Below are 20,563 nucleotides of genomic sequence, written 5' to 3'. Positions count from 1 at the left end.
GGTCCTTATCGTGACGACAATGAGTCACCAGTTGGTCGGGCATGGACCCTTATGGTGACGACAATGGGAGTCACCAGTTGGTCGGGCATGGTCCCTATGGTGACGACAATGAGTCACCAGTTGGTCGGGCATGGTCCTTATGGCACGACAATGAGTCAGTCACCAGTTGGTCTGGCATGGTCCCTTATGGTGATGACAATGAGTCACCAGTTGGTCTGGCATGGTCCCTCATCGTGACGACAATGAGCCATCAGTTGGTCGAGCATGGTCCCTTATGGTGACGACAATGAGCTCAGTTGGTCGGGCATGGTCCCTTATGGTGACTACAATGAGTCAGTCACCAGTTGGTCTGGCATGGTCCCTTATGGTGGCGACAATATCACAGTTGGTCTGGCATGGTCCCTTATCGTGACGACAATGAGCCATCGGATTGGTTCCGAGCATGGTCATATCGTGGCGACAATGAGTCACCAGTTGGTCGGGCATGGTCCTCATCGTGACGACAATGAGTCACCAGGTGGTCGGGCATGGTCCTCATCGGCGACAATGAGTCACCAGTTGGTCGAGCATGGTCCCTCATCGTGACGACAATGAGTCACCAGTTGGTCGGGCATGGTCCTCATCGTGACGACAATGAGTCACCAGGTGGTCAGGCATGGTCCTCATCGTGACGACAATGAGTCACCAGTTGGTAGGGCATGGTCCCTCAGTGATCAATCATCATCAGATTAATGAAGATTTCTTATCACTAAATACTGTTTATTAAGAATCAATTAAAAATACACTGAGTTCAGAATACATTTCTAAATGTTTTCCATTCCACGGAGAAAAACCCAACAAACGAGGTCATTTTCAACAAAGGACATTCTGAGATGTTGGTCAGACAGTCAAAAGATGGTCAGACAGTCAACTACATTACATTTAAACAATACGTATGTTTTCAGGTGTCTGTCTTATATCTGAGCAATTATAAGAAAGCTCAGGATTTAGTTATAATAGTTTAACTGTGGAATGACTCCTTTGGCGTAGAAATAGTTCCCTTCAGACAGTCAGGTCAGGTTACCAGACAGTCAGGTCTGAGTTACCTTCAGGCCAGCCAGGTCTGGGTTCCCTTCAGACAGTCAGTACTGAGTTCCTTCAGACAGTCAGGTCTGGGTTCCCTTCAGACAGTCAGGTCTGGGTTCCCTTCGACAGTCAGGTCTGGGTTCCCTTCAGACAGTCAGGTCTGGGTTCCCTTCAGACAGTCAACTACATTACATTTAAACAATACGTATGTTTTCAGGTGTCTGTCATATATCTGAGCACTATAAGAAAGTCAGGATTTAGTTATAATAGTTTAACTGGGAATGACCCTTTGGCGAAAATAGTTCCCTTCAGACAGTCAGGTCTGGGTTCCTTCAGACAGTCAGGTCTGGGTTACCTTCAGACAGTCAGTACTGAGTTCCCTTCAGACAGTCAGGTCTGGGTTCCCTTCAGACAGTCAGGTCTGGGTTCCCTTCAGACAGTCAGGTCTGGGTTCCCTTCAGACAGTCAGTACTGGGTTCCCTTCAGACAGTCAGTACTGGGTTACCTTCAGACAGTCAGGTCTGGGTTCCCTTCAGACAGTCAGTACTGAGTTACCTTCAGACAGTCAGTACTGAGTTCCCTTCAGACAGTCAGTACTGAGTTCCCTTCAGACAGTCAGGTCTGGGTTCCCTTCAGACAGTCAGGTCTGGGTTACCTTCAGACAGTCAGTACTGGGTTCCCTTCAGACAGTCAGGTCTGGGGGTTCCCTTCAGACAGTCAGGTCTGGGTTCCCTTCAGACAGTCAGGTCTGGGTTCCCTTCAGACAGTCAGTACTGAGTTACCTTTGAACAGTCAGGTCTGGGTTCCCTTCAGACAGTCAGGTCTGGGTTTCCTTCAGACAGTCAGGTCTGGACCCTTTCAGACAGTGGGTCTGGGTTCCCTTCAGACAGTCAGGTCTGGGTTCCCTTCAGACAGTCAGGTGTGGGTTCCCTTCAGACAGACAGGTCTGGGTTCCCTTCAGACAGTCAGGTCTGAGTTCCTTCAGACAGTCAGGTCTGGGTTCCCTTCAGACAGTCAGTACTGAGTTCCTTCAGACAGTCAGGTCTGGGTTCCCTTCAGACAGTCAGGTCTGGGTTCCCTTCTGACAGTCAGGTCTGGGTTCCCTTCAGACAGTCAGGTCTGGGTTCCTTCAGACAGTCAGGTCTGGTTCCTTCAGACAGTCAGTACTGGGTTCCTCTGACGGAGTCAGTACTGAGTTCCCTTCAGACAGTCAGGTCTGGTTCCTTCAGACAGTCAGTACTGGGTTCCTTCAGACAGTCAGTACTGAGTTACCTTCAGACAGTCGGAGTCTGGGTTCCCTTCTAGACAGTCAGGTCTGGGTTCCCTTCAGACAGTCAGTACTGAGTTCCCTTCAGACAGTCAGTACTGAGTTCCTTCAGACAGTCAGGTCTGGGTTCCCTTCAGACAGTCAGTACTGAGTTCCCTTCAGACAGTCAGTACTGAGTTACCTTCAGACAGTCAGGTCTGGGTTCCCTTCAGACAGTCAGTACTGGGTTACCTTCAGACAGTCAGTACTGAGTTCCCTTCAGACAGTCAGTACTGGGTTCCTTCAGACAGTCAGGTCTGGGTTCCCTTCAGACAGTCAGGTCTGGGTTCCCTTCAGACAGTCAGTACTGAGTTACCTTCAGACAGTCAGGTCTGGGTTCCCTTCAGACAGTCAGTACTGGGTTCCCTTCAGACAGTCAGGTCTGGGTTCCCCTTCAGACAGTCAGTACTGGGTTCCCTTCAGACAGTCAGTACTGGGTTCCCTTCAGACAGTCAGGTCTGGGTTACCTTCAGACAGTCAGTACTGAGTTCCCTTCAGACAGTCAGGTCTGGTTACCTTCAGACAGTCAGTACTGAGTTCCCTTCAGACAGTCAGGTCTGGGTTCCCTTCAGACAGTCAGGTCTGAGTTCCCTTCAGACAGTCAGGTCTGGGTTCCCTTCAGACAGTCAGGTGTGGGTTCCCTTCAGACAGACAGGTCTGGGTTCCCTTCAGACAGTCAGGTCTGGGTTCCCTTCAGACAGTCAGGTCTGAGTTCCTTCAGACACGCTCAGGTCTGGGTTCCCTTCAGACAGTCAGGTCTGGGTTCCCTTCAGACAGTCAGGTCTGGGTTCCCTTCAGACAGTCAGGTCTGGGTTCCCTTCAGACAGTCGGTACTGAGTTACCTTCAGACAGTCGGTACTGAGTTCCTTCAGACAGTCAGGTCTGGGTTCCCTTCAGACAGTCAGGTCTGGGTTACCTTCAGACAGTCAGGTCTGGGTTACCTTCAGACAGTCAGGTCTGGGTTGCCTTCAGACAGTCAGTACTGGGTTCCCTTCAGACAGCCAGTACTGAGTTCCCTTCAGACAGTCAGGTCTGAGTTCCCTTCAGACAGTCAGGTCTGGGTTCCCTTCAGACAGTCAGGTCTGGGTTCCTTTCATTCAGAGGTCTGGGTTCCCTTCAGACAGTCTTGTGGGCGTGGTAGATCAAAACAAAACTTTTTAGACTCTGGAGACATTTTCCTGAGAAGACAGATTTTCGGGATGTCACATAATTTTCTGACAAACCCACCTGCTACGCAAAAAGTCAATTATGGTCAATTCTGACATAAACTGCATCCCATCTACAAAACCCAAAATCAGCGCCAAAATCCGCGGATGAGGTATATTGAGACGCAACCCAGATATCGTTAGTTTAATTAAGAGTTTATTTCAAAATAGTTCTGCTAAACTAACATATGGAATTGTTTTAAGATGGTCATACCAAGAAAGATTTAGCTTTTGATTTAGTCGAAACAAAATGCATCAAAATGAAGTTTGTTTTAAAGTGTCTGTCCTCTATATCTGAGAGGTATAAGAAAGATCGGGATTTTATTTTAATATTTGTACCAAAATTTAACAAAAAAAAAATGTCAATAACCTATTTACATACGTCCTTTCGTGTTTTAACCGGTACGAGGATCTTCAAATCAAATTGTATATGTCACATGAGTACCGTGGAAATGCTTACGTTCACGTCCAGTGAGGTTTGTGGGCGCCCTCGAGCTAAACATGTCGTTTCTAGGCCTAACCGTTCCGACGCTCATTTTTTGCTCAATGGTAATTTTATTAAAAAAACTCAAATTGACAATAAAACAACATCACAAAATATACAGGTATTTATATACAAAACCAAATCTGTGTCCCAGAAAGATGCTACAACAATGTTTACTGACGGACTATTGGTCCTCCTCCCGGGCCGTCAGTCACCCAGTGGGACAACGTCCAGATTGACCTGTAGTAAACAGTGATCTGATGACTTCATATTGGTGATTCAGTGGGAACTCCATGTCATCCTCTATGTCCAGCTCTTGGTCTGTATCATCTGAAACGCCGGACTCTATTTGTCCTTGTGACAGAGGCGACGTGGAACACTGCAACCGACTGTGAGTGTGCGTCATCTCTGTAGCCCTACACCTCTGGTCCCGCCCGACTGAGGCTCACCGACTCGGTCCCTCCTCGCAGTTTCTCCCGGTGCTATCGTCCTCCAGATCTGTCTTACTTCCGGTAGGGTTCTCCTGGGGGAAATAACAACAACGTGACCAATCAGCCAAACGTACATTTCACATTGGGTATGCCATTGGCATTGTGCATGAATGTTACGCACAAGCACGAAATCTATAATAAATGTTTTTTTTTATTTTTTTAGCTTGAAATGAAATATAAATAGCAATTTCTATATTCATAATTGACAACTGTAATCGAAAAGTACATTAAACCCTCCCCGTCCTAATTTATTCTTTTCTGCTTCAGTCGCTCCACTTGGCTCTTCGATTTTGGAACCACGTCTTCACCTGGAAAACAATGTCAACGAGAAATGTTTTAAAATGTTAGTCTACTAGATTGTGTGTCAGATCATTTACCTAAGACTATAGGCCTATGCGGAAATCAGTCGAACGAAATGTCTTTAAAAAAAAAAGAATTTAATTGATGATACGGGTGAAACGGATAAAACCAAAATGACATGAATAGATCCTGGATGGGACCCTAATAAAACATTACTGCTGACCTGTCGTTCACTCAGTTGCAACATTTTAGCCAGTCGTTTTCGTTCGGGTGGTGAAAGGTATTTCTGCGTCTCAAACTTCTTTTCCAGCTCTATTGTCTGGTCGTTGGAGAATCGGACTTGTCACCTTTTTCTCTTGTGCAGTGGACGCTGAATGAACGGGCTCCATAGAGTTGTTTCCCTTTGAAGACAAACAAAATACAAATAATGATTTAATATTGAAAAACATGTTTAGACAAATGGGGCAGAATTATATGCTTAATGTTAGACCTTTAAATGACCCCCAAAAAGTGAAAATAAATCTAAATGGTTTCGTTAAACTTGATTCGTTTCCCTCCAGCAGAGGCCTAAAATGATTCTATGCAAATATTTACAGTGTTTATAATCTTTCTTGTCCGTGTTTTGCAGGCATCCGTTTAACCTCAGTTCTTAAGGAAGGCCGTGAGTTGAAACTTGAAGCAGAGTGGAGAGAGTAGAACTATGGCAAAATATCCGTCCTGTGTTTCCTGTTGCTTTGCCTCACCAGTTTCTCTCATTACTAACGACCTTTCCATCCAACATACCAAAGTAGTGGTTTTTAAAATCGACATATGCTTTAATCCCAAAACATTATCTCATTAAATATAAGCATAACCTCATAAGAATACAATAATAAATCACCATTACAATAGTTAAAATCCTTTAAAAAAAAAAACATATATATATATATATATATATACACACACATATATATACATACACATACATATATATCTTCCAAAGGCAAAAAATAAATAATCGCTTTAAAAAAAAAAGTTTGGTTTGTGGCACAATGATCAAACCCTTATTTTTCTTATAGGCGTGAATTTAATTATTTAATCAATGAAATCAATTGGATGAAATAGTGAAATTCAAATAACTTCAAAAGTCACCCTAAAGATGTTAAATTGCGTCAGTTCGAAGGCCTATTCATGCTTTGCAGACTTGATTATTTTAGCAACCCATAAAGTCACAATCCACCGCAGAGGAAATGAACAATATCAGACAAACGGATCCCGGCTATCAGAAGTCGAGAGTTCCTGAATGCGTCTGTATTGAGGATGTCGATAAAATAATCAGCATCATGCGACTCCCGGGGAAGAGGCTGCTCGAGGCCGCCAGGAAAACGTTCAACAGCTTCTGAAAGCAGATTTACTCCTATCGAGAGCTCAAGACTTCCTGTATGAACGGAAAGGGTCAGGCTTGCTGAACAGAGAGGCAGTTCACCTCAGGGCGACACTTTAATGCTGAAATAACAAGTGATTTAGAGCATGTTGTAGTCGCAGGATGCATCGGATGTTTGAAACAATAACGGATTTTGCACCCCAAAAAACTCAAGGTGGTTGATTTAACTTTAACAATTAGCAAATTAAACAGATAACTTAATGTATTGAGGTAAATTATGCCTGAAGTAAATGAACTATGTTCAAGCATGATATAATGCTTACACATTTTTTACCTCTAAAACACACGACCACTTTAGGATGGAAACCTACAGCACGCTTCTGTAGCTCAGTTGGTAGAGCATGGCGCTTGTAACGCCAGGGTAGTGGGTTCGATCCCCGGGACCACCCATACGTAGAATGTATGCACACATGACTGTAAGTCGCTTTGGATAGTTTCAAAGAAGTACACGCACACTTTTAATTTCCTTTCGCCTACACATTGTACATAGGTTATTACAGACGTACAGCAGTTGTCAACATTAAAGTATCTTTAACGAATTTCAGCAGAAAAAGCATCCAAACAAGTAAGAGATTGAGTGAGTTGAACTCACCAAGCGGGTCGTGTCTGATCAGGTATAGTCCCCAACAGACCGCTGGAATGGATGAGGTGCGAAAGCCCCGGAGCATACGTGGCGGTGAGCGCAGCGTGGTGAGAGAACGCAGGGTGGATCGGTGTCGGTTCATAGATGGGGTCCGGTAAGGAGAGACCAAACTGGTGAAGGATGAATTGGGTGACGGTAGATTTGGCGTGGAGACCACCGCTGAAGACTGGGTCGGGGTCTCATTTCTCCCCCAGGATGTCTTCGATGTAGAAAGGAGTTGGGTGGACGGGCTGGATGAGGGTCGGCGCGTAAGAGAGGAACACCCATGGCTGAAGGCGCACTGTGTTGGTACTGCATGATCACACTGTGTTGGTACTGAATAATATCTCTATTCAACTATATTATATTCTGCTGTCAAAGGAAGAAGTTTAGGAAACCTATAGGCGCCTCTCTCTCTCTCTCCATGAGTTGGCTGGTGAGTGTGACCTCAGTTAAAGCTTACTTCATATCTCAGCATTAGAGGGAGGAGATAACGGAGCAGGCCACTTCCTGCAGGTACACACACACACTGCGATTGGTCCCCTCGGCAAATACACTTTATAATTCAATAATATCCAATCATTAGGCTATCCTTTATCTTACCTTGAAGCGCCTATGTTCATTAATAAAATAGGCCATTACGTGTTATCTGTTAAAGAAAAGAAAGATGGTATGAACATCTCTGACGCGTGGCACATGTTAAAAGACATTTCTTTATAAGTGATTCAATAAACGTGGTTTACAGATTAAATAGAATAGGCTATTCACGTGGTTTTCCATATTAAATAGAATAGGCTATTCACGTAGTTTCAGATTCAATAGAATAGGCTATTCATGTGGTTTTCAGATTCAATAGAACGGGCTATTCATGTGGTTTTCAGATTCAATAGAACAGGCTATTCATGTGGTTTTCCAGATTCAATAGAACAGGCTATTCACGTGGTTTTTCAGATTCAATAGAACAGGCTATTCATGTGGTTTTCCAGATTAAATAGAATAGGCTATTCATGTGGTTTTCAGATTCAATAGAATAGGCTATTCATGTGGTTTTTCAGATTCAATAGAATAGGCTATTCACGTGGTTTTCAGATTCAATAGAATAGGCTTTCACGTGGTTTTTCCAGATGAAATAGAATAGGCTTTTCACGTGGTTTTCAGATGAAATAGAATAGGCTATTCGTGGTTTTCAGATGAAATAGAATAGGCTATTCACGTGGTTTCCAGATTAAATAGAATAGGCTATTCACGTTGGTTTTCCAGATTAAATAGAATAGGCTATTCACGTGGTTTTCAGATTAAATAGAACAGGCTATTCACGTGGTTTTCAGATTAAATAGAATAGGCTATTCACGTGGTTTCCAGATGAAATAGAATAGGCTATTCACGTGGTTTTCAGATTAAATAGAATAGGCTATTCACGTGGTTTTCCAGATTCAATAGAATAGGCTATTCACGTGGTTTTCCAGATGAAATAGAATAGGCTATTCACGCGGTTTTCCAGATTAAATAGAATAGGCTATTCAAGTGGTTTTCCAGATTCAATAGAATAGGCTATTCACGTGGTTTTCCAGATTCAATAGAATAGGCTATTCACGTGGTTTTCCAGATTCAATAGAATAGGCTATTCATGTGGTTTAGCCTATAAGTAATCCTTCTCACCCCCCCCCCCCTAAAAGATTTAGATGCACTATTGTAAAGTGGCTGTTCCACTGGATGTCATAAGGTGAATGCACCAATTTGTAAGTCGCTCTGGATAAGAGCGTCTGCTAAATGACTTAAATGTAATGTAAATGTTTTCCAGATTCAATAGAACAGGCTTTTCACGTGGTTTTCCCATGTGCATAAAACGTAGAAAAAACCCTCTAATCTGTAAAAAGTAAATTATAATGGCCTGAATCATTCGGATATTTGGAGCACATTATCACAGACTATTACTACAGATTTAAACGGTAACAACAGATTGTAAAATACAACTGTGTCTGTGACAGGTGATTAACTCATGATTTGGATGATTGCAATGATCCCGAGGCTGATTCCTGTATCAGTGAGCCAATAGAGAGACACTACAGTAGCCCGTCAAGTATAACAGTGCTGTGTGTTGTGGGTCTATTATGAATGTTAGTGGTTTTAAATGGCTAACCGGAAGTAGGGGCTCTATCGGATTATTCCCGCATCGTTTCCTCTTCTCTGTTAAACAGTAATGAATACATTCCGTTATAACTTCTCTAATGTTTCAGTTTGATCAATAATAAGTGGTCTGTGCTCTCTCTCAGTTTAAAACAGTGTCCATGACTACGGCAGGCCCTAGCCTACATGTTGAACTTTTGTGTAATATTTCGCAGCCTATTTGGGTCTATTCTATATTCACTGAAGCTGCAATTTTGTAACTCGGCTCTTTTCAGCTCTTTTTAATTAACAGTTATGTTTCTTTGTCTTGATGCAAAATTGTTCCGCAAAGCTGAAATCCCATTGACAATAGTTCCACTGATTAGCCGATTCGATTTTTCTACAAGCGAGTCACTCTAATAAAAAAACTTTCTAACGTCGTAATTTAGATAAAGAGACCCGAAGAATAAACACTGATACGAGAGAAACTTAGACATATAGCCTCACATGAAGTCAAATCACTAGGCAGCTAATATTGGGACTTTGACAATGATTGCAGTGAATTGATCGGAGTGGCGTCCGGACTTCTGTTCCGACAAACAGCTGATAGTTACAGAGAGCAGGGTGGGTGGTCATCGCTGTCTAATGTCGTCGAGCGGCACCGACGTTATTGGCGACACATGGCGATTTAGAGAGCGTTTTGAATTTAATGGAGTCAATTCATAAAAACGGGGTTTAATAAAATAAATAACCATCAAACACCCAACTGTATCTATTCTAAATATGTGGTATATTATTAAAGCTAATGCCATGAATACCCATAGGCCGTCTAGGCTACTTTATCCTGTCTACTGTGAGAGAAAGTAAGAGGGTGTAGCCACAGGCTTTAGGACCATAATCTGTTGTGTCACAGATGGATATTCGTTTTCAACAATTTATACAAACTGGGTCTTCAGCGCTGTTATCACTGATTAGGTCCATAGTGTTGAAATAATAATATAATAATAATAATATATGCCATTTAGCTGACGCTTTTATCAAAGCGACTTACAGTCATGTGTGCATACATTCTACGTATGGGTGGTCCCGAATCAACCCACTACCCTGGCGTTACAAGCGCCAAGCTCTACCAACTGAGCCACAGAAGGACCCATTACGATGATTAGGCTACCTAAATGTAATTACAGTTCATCACCCCCAGATTACCAAGTAACATCATAGATTATTCGACCCAACAATTAAAATGCTTATGGTTTGCGACCTGATTTATGCTGCCGAGTGGTTAGGCGTTGGACTGGTAACCGAAAGGTTGCTAGATTTAATCCCAGTTGACAAGGTAAAAATCTGTCGTTTTGCCCCTGAACAAGGCAGTTAACCCACTATTCCCCGGTAGGCCGTCATTGTGAATAATACTTTTTCTTAACTGACTAGCCTCGTTAAATAAAAAGGTAAGATTAAAAACAAGGGTGGCCTATCATGGTTTCACTTGTCCCCATTGAGTGCCGCCTGCCTGTGTGATTTATGGACCACCTTAACTGAAGGAGCATCATTGCTGCCATCTACAGGAACGCCTAGATATACAGAGCAGACTAGTTTTTATTTATTTCTGAAGGTAAAGCCGTGTGTAAAATCTCTTATTGACAAAACAACAACCATGTCAACTAGGAGCAGTACTGTTGACCAATCACCGACGAAAGGGGCGTGGACTTCGGATCCTGAATTTTCACAGAATGTCACGTGAACAAACCGAACAGATCAAAAAAGGGGCTGATATGGTGGCCGTGATAAGGGCTTTTAGAAAAGGCCCCCCATCTCGGTGGTGTTGACAAATGGATGTAGTTTTTAAAAGCTAATTTCCTGCAATTCTACACACATTTTGCCATGCAAATGAAGAAAAAGTTGAAGTTTTAAAACTCTCTCTAAAAGGAGTCAATTGGGCGCTAGAACAAAAAATCCAACCTGAGCACCAATTATGTGAACAAGAAGCTCAACATATATATAACATTTTCCAGTGTGCATACATTCATGCATTCATGCATAATAATAATACATTTAATTACCCTGTTGCTCTAACTGAGCTACAGAAGGACTTATATATTACAGTTATTTGTTTGGCTAAAAGTTATCTAAAACTAGCTTGTCCTCTGCAATATCGTAAAGCGTTGAAATCATGACATTAAGTACTTTCGAGAATGTAGGGACGTTTCTGAGTCATACCCAGACCTTTAGAAGGATTGCTTGACGATTAGCTTAGCAACCGCTGATAACGGGATCGTGATTGGTCGACAGTCTGCTGGGCGGAGCGTTATATGTTCCTCTATTCATTTCCTGCTGGGATTCTTATCTACTCCTTTTCTAATATGGCTCAGCCAACCAAAATCTCTCCAGGGGGAGCGGCTGAAAGCGGATGTTTCCGGTTTTCAAGATACAGTATTTTCCATAGAATTAGGAATTAGAATACTAGAATCAGTGGCTATATTAGCATGTAAATCTTGGTATGGCAAACTCAAAACAGATTTTATGCATGCCAGCAAAGCCACTACACTACACAACACTAAACAATACATTAATTGCACTATATAATGGTGACAAACTGTTAGGATCTACATAAAGCACCATGGAGTGAATCCTTACCACTGCTACACCTGCTTATCAGCGGAGACCTGTCTGGCAGAGAAACAGTTAATTCAGGCTCATTTACTGCCCTTTAAAAAACATACAGTACCAGTCCAAAGTTTGGACACGCCTTCTCATTCAAGTTTTTAAAATTTTATTTAATTTTTTACTATTTTCTACATTGTAGAATAATAGTGAAGACATCAAAACTATAAAATAACACATATGGAATCATGTAGTAACCAATAAAGTGTTACACAAATCAAAATATACTTTATATTTGAGATTCTTCAAAGTAGCCACCCTTTGCCTTGATGACAGCTTTGCACACTCTTGACATTCTCTTAACCAGCTTCATGATGTAGTCACCTGGAATGCATTTCAATTAACAGGTGTGCCTTGGTAAAAGTTCATTTGTGGGATTTCTTTCCTTCTTAATGAGTTTGAGCCAATTGGTTGTATTGTGACAAGGTAGGGGTGGTATACAGAATATTGCCTTATTTGGTAAAGACCAAGTCCATATTATGGCAAGAACAGATCAAATAAGCAAAGAGAAACAACATCCATCATGATTTTAAGACATGAAAGTCAGTCAATCGGGAAGATTTCAAGAACTTTTAAAGTTTCTTCAAGTGCAGTCGCAAAAACCATCAAGCGCTTTGATGAAACTGGCTCTCATGAGGACCGCCACAGGAATGGAAGACCCAGAGTTACCTCTGCTGCAGAGGATAAGTTCATTAGAGTTAACTGGCTCTCATGAGGACCGCCACAGGAATGGAAGACTCAGAGTTACCTCTGCTGCAGAGGATAAGTTCATTAGAGTTAACTGCACCTAAGATTACAGCCCAAATAAATGCTTCACAGAGTTCAAGTAACAGACGCATCTCAGCATCAACTGTTCAGAGGAGACTGCGTGAATCAGGCCTTCATCGTTGAATTGCTGCAAAGAAACCCACTACTAAAGGACACCAATAATAATAAGAGACTTGCTTGGGCCAAAACACGAGCAATGGACATTAGACTGGTGGAAATCTGTCCTTTGGTCTGTTGAGTTCAAATGTGTGAATTTTGCATCCAGCTGCAGTGTCTTTGTAAGGACACAGAGTAGGTGAGCGGATGATCTCCGCATGTATGGTTCCCACCGTGAAGCATGGAGGAGGAGGTGTGATGGTGCCATGGTGATACTGAAGAGGCTATATTGTAGAGGCTGTTTATACAGAAAATTGGTATTAAACCCATATGAACTGTATCTATAATTAAAAAAATCTAATCAAATCTAATTTGATTGGTCACCTACAAATATTTAGGAGATCTTATTGCGGATGTAGTGAAATGCTTGTGTTCTAGAACATTGTAGTAATATCTGACTAAATGCTTGTGTTTCTAGCTCCCAACAGTGCAGTAGTATCTAACTAAATACTTGTGTTTCTAGCTCCAACATTGTAGTAATATCTGACTAAATGCTTGTGTTCCTAGCTCAACAGTGCAGTAATATCTAACTAAATGCTTGTGTTTCTAGCTCCAACAGAGGGCAGTAATATCTAACTAAATGCTTGTGTTCCAGCTCCAACAGTGCAGTAATATCTAACTAAATGCTTGTTTTCCCAGCTCAACAGTGCAGTAATATCTAACTAAATGCTTGTGTTCCCAGCTCCAACAGTGCAGTAATATCTAACTAAATGCTTGTGTTCCCAGCTCAACAGTGCCGAGTAATATCTAACTAAATGCTTGTGTTCCCAGCTCCAACAGTGCAGTAATATCTAACTAAATACTTGTGTTTCTAGCTCCAACAGTGCAGTAATATCTAACTAAATGCTTGTGTTCCCAGCTCCAACAGTGCAGTAATATCTAACTAAATGCTTGTTTTCTAGCTCCAACAGTGCAGTAATATCTAACTAAATGCTTGTGTTCCTATCTCAACAGTGCAGTAATATCTAACTAAATGCTTGTGTTCCTAGCTCCAACAGTGCAGTAATTCTAACTAAATGCTTGTGTTCCCAGCTCAACAGTGCAGTAATATCTAACTAAATGCTTGTGTTTCTAGCTCCAACAGTGCAGTAATATCTAACTAAATGCTTGTGTTTCCAGCTCCAACAGTGCAGTAATATCTAACTAAATGCTTGTGTTTCACGACAATACAACTAAATACATCTAACAGTGCAGTAAAACAATGTTGTGTTTCTAGCTCCAAAGTGCAGTAGTAAACTAAATGCTAGGCTCCAACAGTGCAATAGTATCTAACTAAATGCTTGTGTTTCAGTGGGCAGTAGTATCTAACAATTCACGACAATAAAATCTAAAAGTAAAACAATGTAATTAAGAAAATTTAAATATTAGGACGAGTATGACATTGACAAAACATTAGAATACATTTGAAATTAGTAACAGCATTCTTACATAGATATTCCTCTTGTCCAGATGGGATAGGGCAATGTGCAGTGTGATGGCGATTGTATCTATGTGGATCTATTGGGGCAGTAAGCAAATTGAAGTGGGTCTAGTGTGACAGGTAAAGTAGAGGTGATATGATCCTTAACGAGCCTCTCAAAGCACTTAATGATGACAGAAGTGAGTGCTACTTTTGCCACTGGCAATATTTTAAGTTGTCTATAATTCAATTTCACCATTTCTAATGGATCACATGCCTTACTTTTATGTTCCTGCTCAAGTAAAAGCAGGACTGGTGGCAACTCTGAAAAACTGATCTGGGGACTCTTCTCAGGCGTCAACAAACAACACACAAAGGCTTAAAACAATTTAGCCTAAAAATCCTCATAGCATAAATTCAAGTTTAGACAATTAAATCGGTAGCTGCAGTGCTCACCTATCCCTCTGTGCCTATCAGTTATTAGAGATAGCAGTTTAGGACTCAACATTGCATGATTTCGAGCCTGTCCGCTATGTAAAATTATTTTTGACGTGGAGATCCGTCAAAAAGACATGTAAATAGCGCCCACTAGCGGCTATACAGGATACACGATCGCTTACACATTTGCATTTTCCCAACACAAGTTTAGACAAACCAAAAGGCCAAAAAAATGTAATGACAAATACAGTAATATCAAACAACGTCACTTGTTTCAACGGCACGAAGACAGTCAAATGTAGTATAACGTTTTTACATCGCTTTTGATTCGGTGTGCTGCTTTAAATGATTACCCCCCCCCTCACGTGCACAAGAAATGTTGCAAATATATGTTTCCGACCCCCTAACACAGACGTGTAGTTGGCTCATTTTTTTAGTTCCGCCCTGGTCTGAAGGGACAGCTGGGTTAAATAACGCAATGTATCTCTCTTTGAGAAACGTCCTGCGATTTAACTGCAACGTCCAGGCGTTGCAGAGGAGCCTTTCCAACACAAAGCACAGTCCTGCAGTCATCTCCTCCAGAATGGTACGTTTTGGGGGTCTTATCGGGGGTTTTACAGTCAGTTCTTAGTCCATCGCAGGCCCTGCAAATGACCTTAATAGTTAGCTAAGCTAACTGGTTAGTTAGTTAGTTAGTTAGTTAGTGGTACGAGCTCAAATGAAATAGTTCGCCATCTTGCTATCGAGCTTTTACATGAATGTAGTAATTCTGTTTTTTTTAGGACAACCGCAGTGTGTCAAACAAGAGAAACACAAGTATTCACAGCAATATTCTGGTAGCAAGCTTGTCATTTGGCTAATGTTATCTTGTCAGGCTGGCAGAAGGTCAAAGTCAGTTTACAGCTGTCTGTTAACTGGCTACTTTCACTGCATTACTTTACCAAGTCAACACGGAGATCAAATTGTATTTTGTCGCTTGCGCCGAATACAACCGGTGTAGATTTGACCGTGGAATAATTATTACGAGCTATTAACCAACAATACAGAGTGAAAACGTAAGAACAATGTCTTAAATTTAAAAAACAAGAAGGAAATAATTAACTTACTCAATAAAATAGCAATAACGAGGCTATACAAGGAGTGACTTAGCGAGTCAGTGTGTAGAGGGGTACGAGGTAGGTGGTGACAGTAGCTCTAATCTAACATAAAGGCTCATGGTTTCGGTGAACAGTCCCATCACAAGTCAGACTGTACAAGGCAGCCGCTACTCTTCCTGTGGTCCAGCACAAACGAAGGCAGTAATATACATAATAATACCATTTTTAAACATTAAAATACATTGTAAATGTATGTAGTACTGTGGAATAGAGTTCCATCTAGTCATGGCTCTATGTAGTACTCAGGAGTTAGATATTCCATGTAGTCATGGCTCTATGTAGTACTGTGGAATAGGAGTCTATGTAGTCATGGCCTCTGTGTAAAATTTCTGTGAATAGAGTTCCATGTAGTCATGGCTCTATGTAGTACTGTGGAATAGAGTTCCATCTAGTCATGGCTCTATGTAGTACTGTGGAATAGAGTTCCATCTAGTCATGGCTCTATGTAGCACTGTGGAATAGAGTTCCATGTAGTCATGGCTCTGTGTAGTACTGTGGAATAGAGTTCCATGTAGTCATGGCTCTATGTAGTACTGTGGAATAGAGTTCCATGTAGTCATGGCTCTATGTAGTACTGTGGAATAGAGTTCCATGTAGTCATGGCTCTATGTAGTACTGTGGAATAGAGTTCCATGTAGTCATGGCTCTATGTAGTACTGTGGAATAGAGTTCCATGTAGTCATGGCTCTATGTAGTACTGTGGAATAGAGTTCCATCTAGTCATGGCTCTATGTAGTACTGTGGAATAGAGTTCCATCTAGTCATGGCTCTATGTAGCACTGTGGAATAGAGTTCCATGTAGTCATGGCTCTATGTAGTACTGTGGAATAGAGCTCCATGTAGTCATGGCTCTATGTAGTACTGTGGAATAGAGTACCATGTAGTCATGGCTCTATGTAGTACTGTGGAATAGAGTTACATGTGGTCATGGCTCTATGTAGTACTGTGGAATAGAGTTCCATGTAGTCATGGCTCTATGTAGTACTGTGGAATAGAGTTCCATGTAGTCATGGCTCTATGTAGTACTGTGGATTAGAGTTCCATGTCGTCATGGCTCTATGTAGTACTGTGGAATAGAGTTCCATGTAGTCATGTCTCTATGTAGTACTGTGGATTAGAGTTCCATGTAGTCATGGCTCTATGTAGTACTGTGGAATAGAGTTTCATGTGGTCATGGCTCTATGTAGTACTGTGGAATAGAGTTCCATGTAGTCATGGCTCTATGTAGTACTGTGGATTAGAGTTCCATGTCGTCATGGCTCTATGTAGTACTGTGGAATAGAGTTCCATGTAGTACTGTGGAATAGAGTTCCATGTAGTCATGTCTCTATGTAGTACTGTGGAATAGAGTTCCATGTAGTCATGTCTCTATGTAGTACTGTGGAATAGAGTTCCATGTAGTCATGTCTCTATGTAGTACTGTGGAATAGAGTTCCATGTAGTCATGGCTCTATGTAGTACTGTGGAATAGAGTTCCATGTAGTCATGGCTCTATGTAGTACTGTGGAATAGAGTTCCATGTAGTCATGGCTCTATGTAGTACTGTGGAATAGAGTTCCATGTAGTCATGGCTCTATGTAGTACTGTGGAATAGAGTTCCATGTAGTCATGGCTCTATGTAGTACTGTGGAATAGAGTTCCATGTAGTCATGGCTCTATGTAGTACTGTGGAATAGAGTTCCATGTAGTCATGGCTCTATGTAGTACTGTGGAATAGAGTTCCATGTAGTCATGGCTCTATGTAGTACTGTGGAATAGAGTTCCATGTAGTCGTGGCTCTATGTAGTACTGTGGAATAGAGTTCCATGTAGTCATGGCTCTATGTAGTACTGTGGAATAGAGTTCCATGTAGTCATGGCTCATGTAGTACTGTGGAATAGAGTTCCATGTAGTCATGGCTCTATGTAGTACTGTGGAATAGAGTTCCATGTAGTCATGGCTCTATGTAGTACTGTGGAATAGAGTTCCATGTAGTCATGGCTCTATGTAGTACTGTGGAATAGAGTTCCATGTAGTCATGGCTCTATGTAGTACTGTGGAATAGAGTTCCATGTAGTCATGGCTCTATGTAGTACTGTGGAATAGAGTTCCATGTAGTCATGGCTCTATGTAGTACTGTGGAATAGAGTTCCATGTAGTCATGACTCTACGTAGTACTGTAGCTGCAGTCAATTAACCATGTAGCTAACTGCAGTCAATTAACCATGTAGCTAACTGCAGTCAATTAACCATGTAGCTAACTGCAGTCAATTAACTGTAGCTAACTGCAGTCAATTAACCATGTAGCTAACTGCAGTCAAATAACCATGTAGCTAACTGCAGTCAAATAACCATGTAGCTCGCTGCAGTCAATTAACCGTAGCTAACTGCAGTCAAATAACCATGTAGCTAACTGCAGTCAAATAACCATGTAGCTAACTGCAGTCAAATAACCATGTAGCTAGCCGCAGTCAATTAACCATGTAGCTAACTGCAGTCAATTAACCATGTAGCTAACTGCAGTCAAATAACCATGTAGCTAGCTGCAGTCAATTAACCATGTAGCTAACTGCAGTCAATTAACCATGTAGCTAACTGCAGTCAATTAACCATGTAGCTAGCTGCAGTCAATTAACCATGTAGCTAACTGCAGTCAAATAACCATGTAGCTAACTGCAGTCAAATAACCATGTAGCTAACTGCAGTCAAATAACCATGTAGCTAACTGCAGTCAAATAACCATGTAGCTAACTGCAGTCAAATAACCATGTAGCTAACTGCAGTCAAATAACCATGTAGCTAACTGCAGTCAAATAACCATGTAGCTAACTGCAGTCAATTAACCATGTAGCTAACTGCAGTCAATTAACCATGTAGCTAACTGCAGTCAATTAACCATGTAGCTAACTGCAGTCAATTAACCATGTAGCTAACTGCAGTCAAATAACCATGTAGCTAGCTGCAGTCAATTAACCATGTAGCTAACTGCAGTCAATTAACCATGTAGCTAGCTGCAGTCAATTAACCATGTAGCTAGCTGCAGTCAATTAACCATGTAGCTAACTGCAGTCAAATAACCATGTAGCTAGCTGCAGTCAATTAACCATGTAGTAGCTGCAGTCAATTAACCGTGTAACTAGCTGCAGTCAATTAACCATGTAGCTAGCTGCAGTCAATTAACCATGTAGCTAACTGCAATTAAAATAACCATGTAGCTAGCATAGTCCAATTAACTTGACTTTGACTTTTCATCTTTCTATTTGACTGTCTCCATGTTGTTGTTCAGTCTTCCAGAGTACAGAATTGGGGGCAGACACCTTGGAGAGCTGAAGGTGCCCAGTGACAAGTATTATGGGGCTCAGACAGTCCGATCCACCATAGACTTCAAGATCGGAGGACCGTCGGAGAGGCTGCCAGTAAGTTCAGACTAGATGCTACTTCCATCTATCAAAGGTGTAGCTTGAGCCCTGAGACACGGCTGTGGATCCCTGTGGCTGTAGGTCACCCGTCCCGCCATGTCTCAGGGGTGTGGGGTCATTGTAGCTAGCTCTCGCTACAAAATTGGACACACATCCTTGCAACAATTTCCTGTCCTATTTTCCCCAGATTCAGATCAGACTAAAAGGTTACTTCCTGTAATCAGAGTATCGTTGTGTATCAGTGAAGAGCATCATGTGCGCCACCGTCCTCACTAACTGTCTTTGGTGTCCAACAGATCAGGTGATCAAAGCCTTTGGGATTCTGAAGAGGGCTGCTGCAGAGGTCAGCAAGGACTACGGACTGGACGAGGCTGGCTGTACCATCGTGCAGGCTGCTGATGAGGTGCCTGATACAGGGAACAGCCACAACCACTACAGGAGAGGGTCGCATGACTGTCAACGTTGTCTGACAGATTAGACTGGGTACCTGTCTACTAGCACAGATTAGACTTAGGGTACCTGTCTACTAACACAGATTAGACAGATTAGACTGGGTACCAGTCTACTAACACAGATTAGACTGGGTACCAGTCTACTTAGACTGGGTACCAGTCTACTAACACAGATAGACTGGGTACCTGTCTACTAACACAGATTAGACTGGGTACCTGTCTACTAACACAGATTAGACTGGGTACCTGTCTACTAGCACAGATTAGACTGGGTAGATTAGACTGGGTACCTGTCTACTAACACAGATTAGACTGGGTACCTGTCTACTAACACAGATTAGACTGGGTACCTGTCTACTAACACAGATGAGACTGGGTACCTGTCTACTAACACAGATTAGACTGGGTACCTGTCTACTAACACAGATTAGACTGGAGTACCTGTCTACTGCTTACAGATTAGACTGGGTACCTGTCTACTAACACAGATTAGACTGGGTACCTGTCTACTAACACAGATTAGACTGGGTACCTGTCTACTAACACAGATTAGACAGATTAGACTGGGTACCTGTCTACTAACACAGATTAGACTGGGTACCTGTCTACTAACACAGATTAGACTGGGTACCTGTCTACTAACACAGATTAGACTGGGTACCTGTCTACTAACACAGATTAGACTGGGTACCTGTCTACTAACACAGATTAGACTGGGTACCTGTCTACTAACACAGATTAGACAGATTAGACTGGGTACCTGTCTACTAACACAGATTAGACTGGGTACCTGTCTACTAACACAGATTAGACAGATTAGACTGGGTACCTGTCTACTAACACAGATTAGACTGGGTACCTGTCTACTAACACAGATTAGACTGGGTACCTGTCTACTAACACAGATTGATGACTGGGTACCTGTCTACTAACACAGATTAGACTGGGTACCTGTCTACTAACACAGATTAGACTGGGTACCTGTCTACTAACACAGATTAGACTGGGTACCTGTCTACTAACACAGATTAGACTGGGTACCTGTCTACTAACACAGATTAGACTGGGTACCTGTCTACTAACACAGATTAGACTGGGTACCTGTCTACTAACACAGATTAGACTGGGTACC

At 42.0% G+C, this 20,563-nt stretch overlaps 1 long non-coding RNA gene and 1 pseudogene across 3 annotated transcripts; one reads left to right on the top strand and one right to left on the bottom strand.

Annotated features, from left to right (window-relative positions):
- Positions 1-1,404: 1,404 nt before the first annotated feature.
- LOC127924364 (uncharacterized) lies at positions 1,405-3,594 on the top strand. 3 transcript variants are annotated; one of them, XR_008117726.1, is made up of 5 exons: positions 1,405-1,584; positions 1,635-1,709; positions 2,902-3,001; positions 3,103-3,152; positions 3,475-3,594. It is a non-coding gene; the product is annotated as an uncharacterized LOC127924364 (long non-coding RNA). The 3 variants fall into 3 exon arrangements; XR_008117727.1 differs by lacking the exons at positions 3,103-3,152; positions 3,475-3,594 and adding an exon at positions 3,402-3,462; XR_008117725.1 differs by lacking the exon at positions 3,475-3,594 and having other exon boundaries at positions 3,128-3,178.
- A 1,220-nt stretch (positions 3,595-4,814) lies between these two features.
- LOC127924355 (hematopoietically-expressed homeobox protein HHEX-like) lies at positions 4,815-7,332 on the bottom strand (annotated as a pseudogene).
- Positions 7,333-20,563: the final 13,231 nt, after the last annotated feature.

The sequence above is a fragment of the Oncorhynchus keta genome, unplaced genomic scaffold (genome assembly GCF_023373465.1).
Source record: "Oncorhynchus keta strain PuntledgeMale-10-30-2019 unplaced genomic scaffold, Oket_V2 Un_contig_3979_pilon_pilon, whole genome shotgun sequence".
NCBI lineage: Eukaryota > Metazoa > Chordata > Actinopteri > Salmoniformes > Salmonidae > Oncorhynchus > Oncorhynchus keta.
Note: the sequence above shows the minus strand (reverse complement) of the source record. Positions and strands in the feature narration are given on the sequence as shown.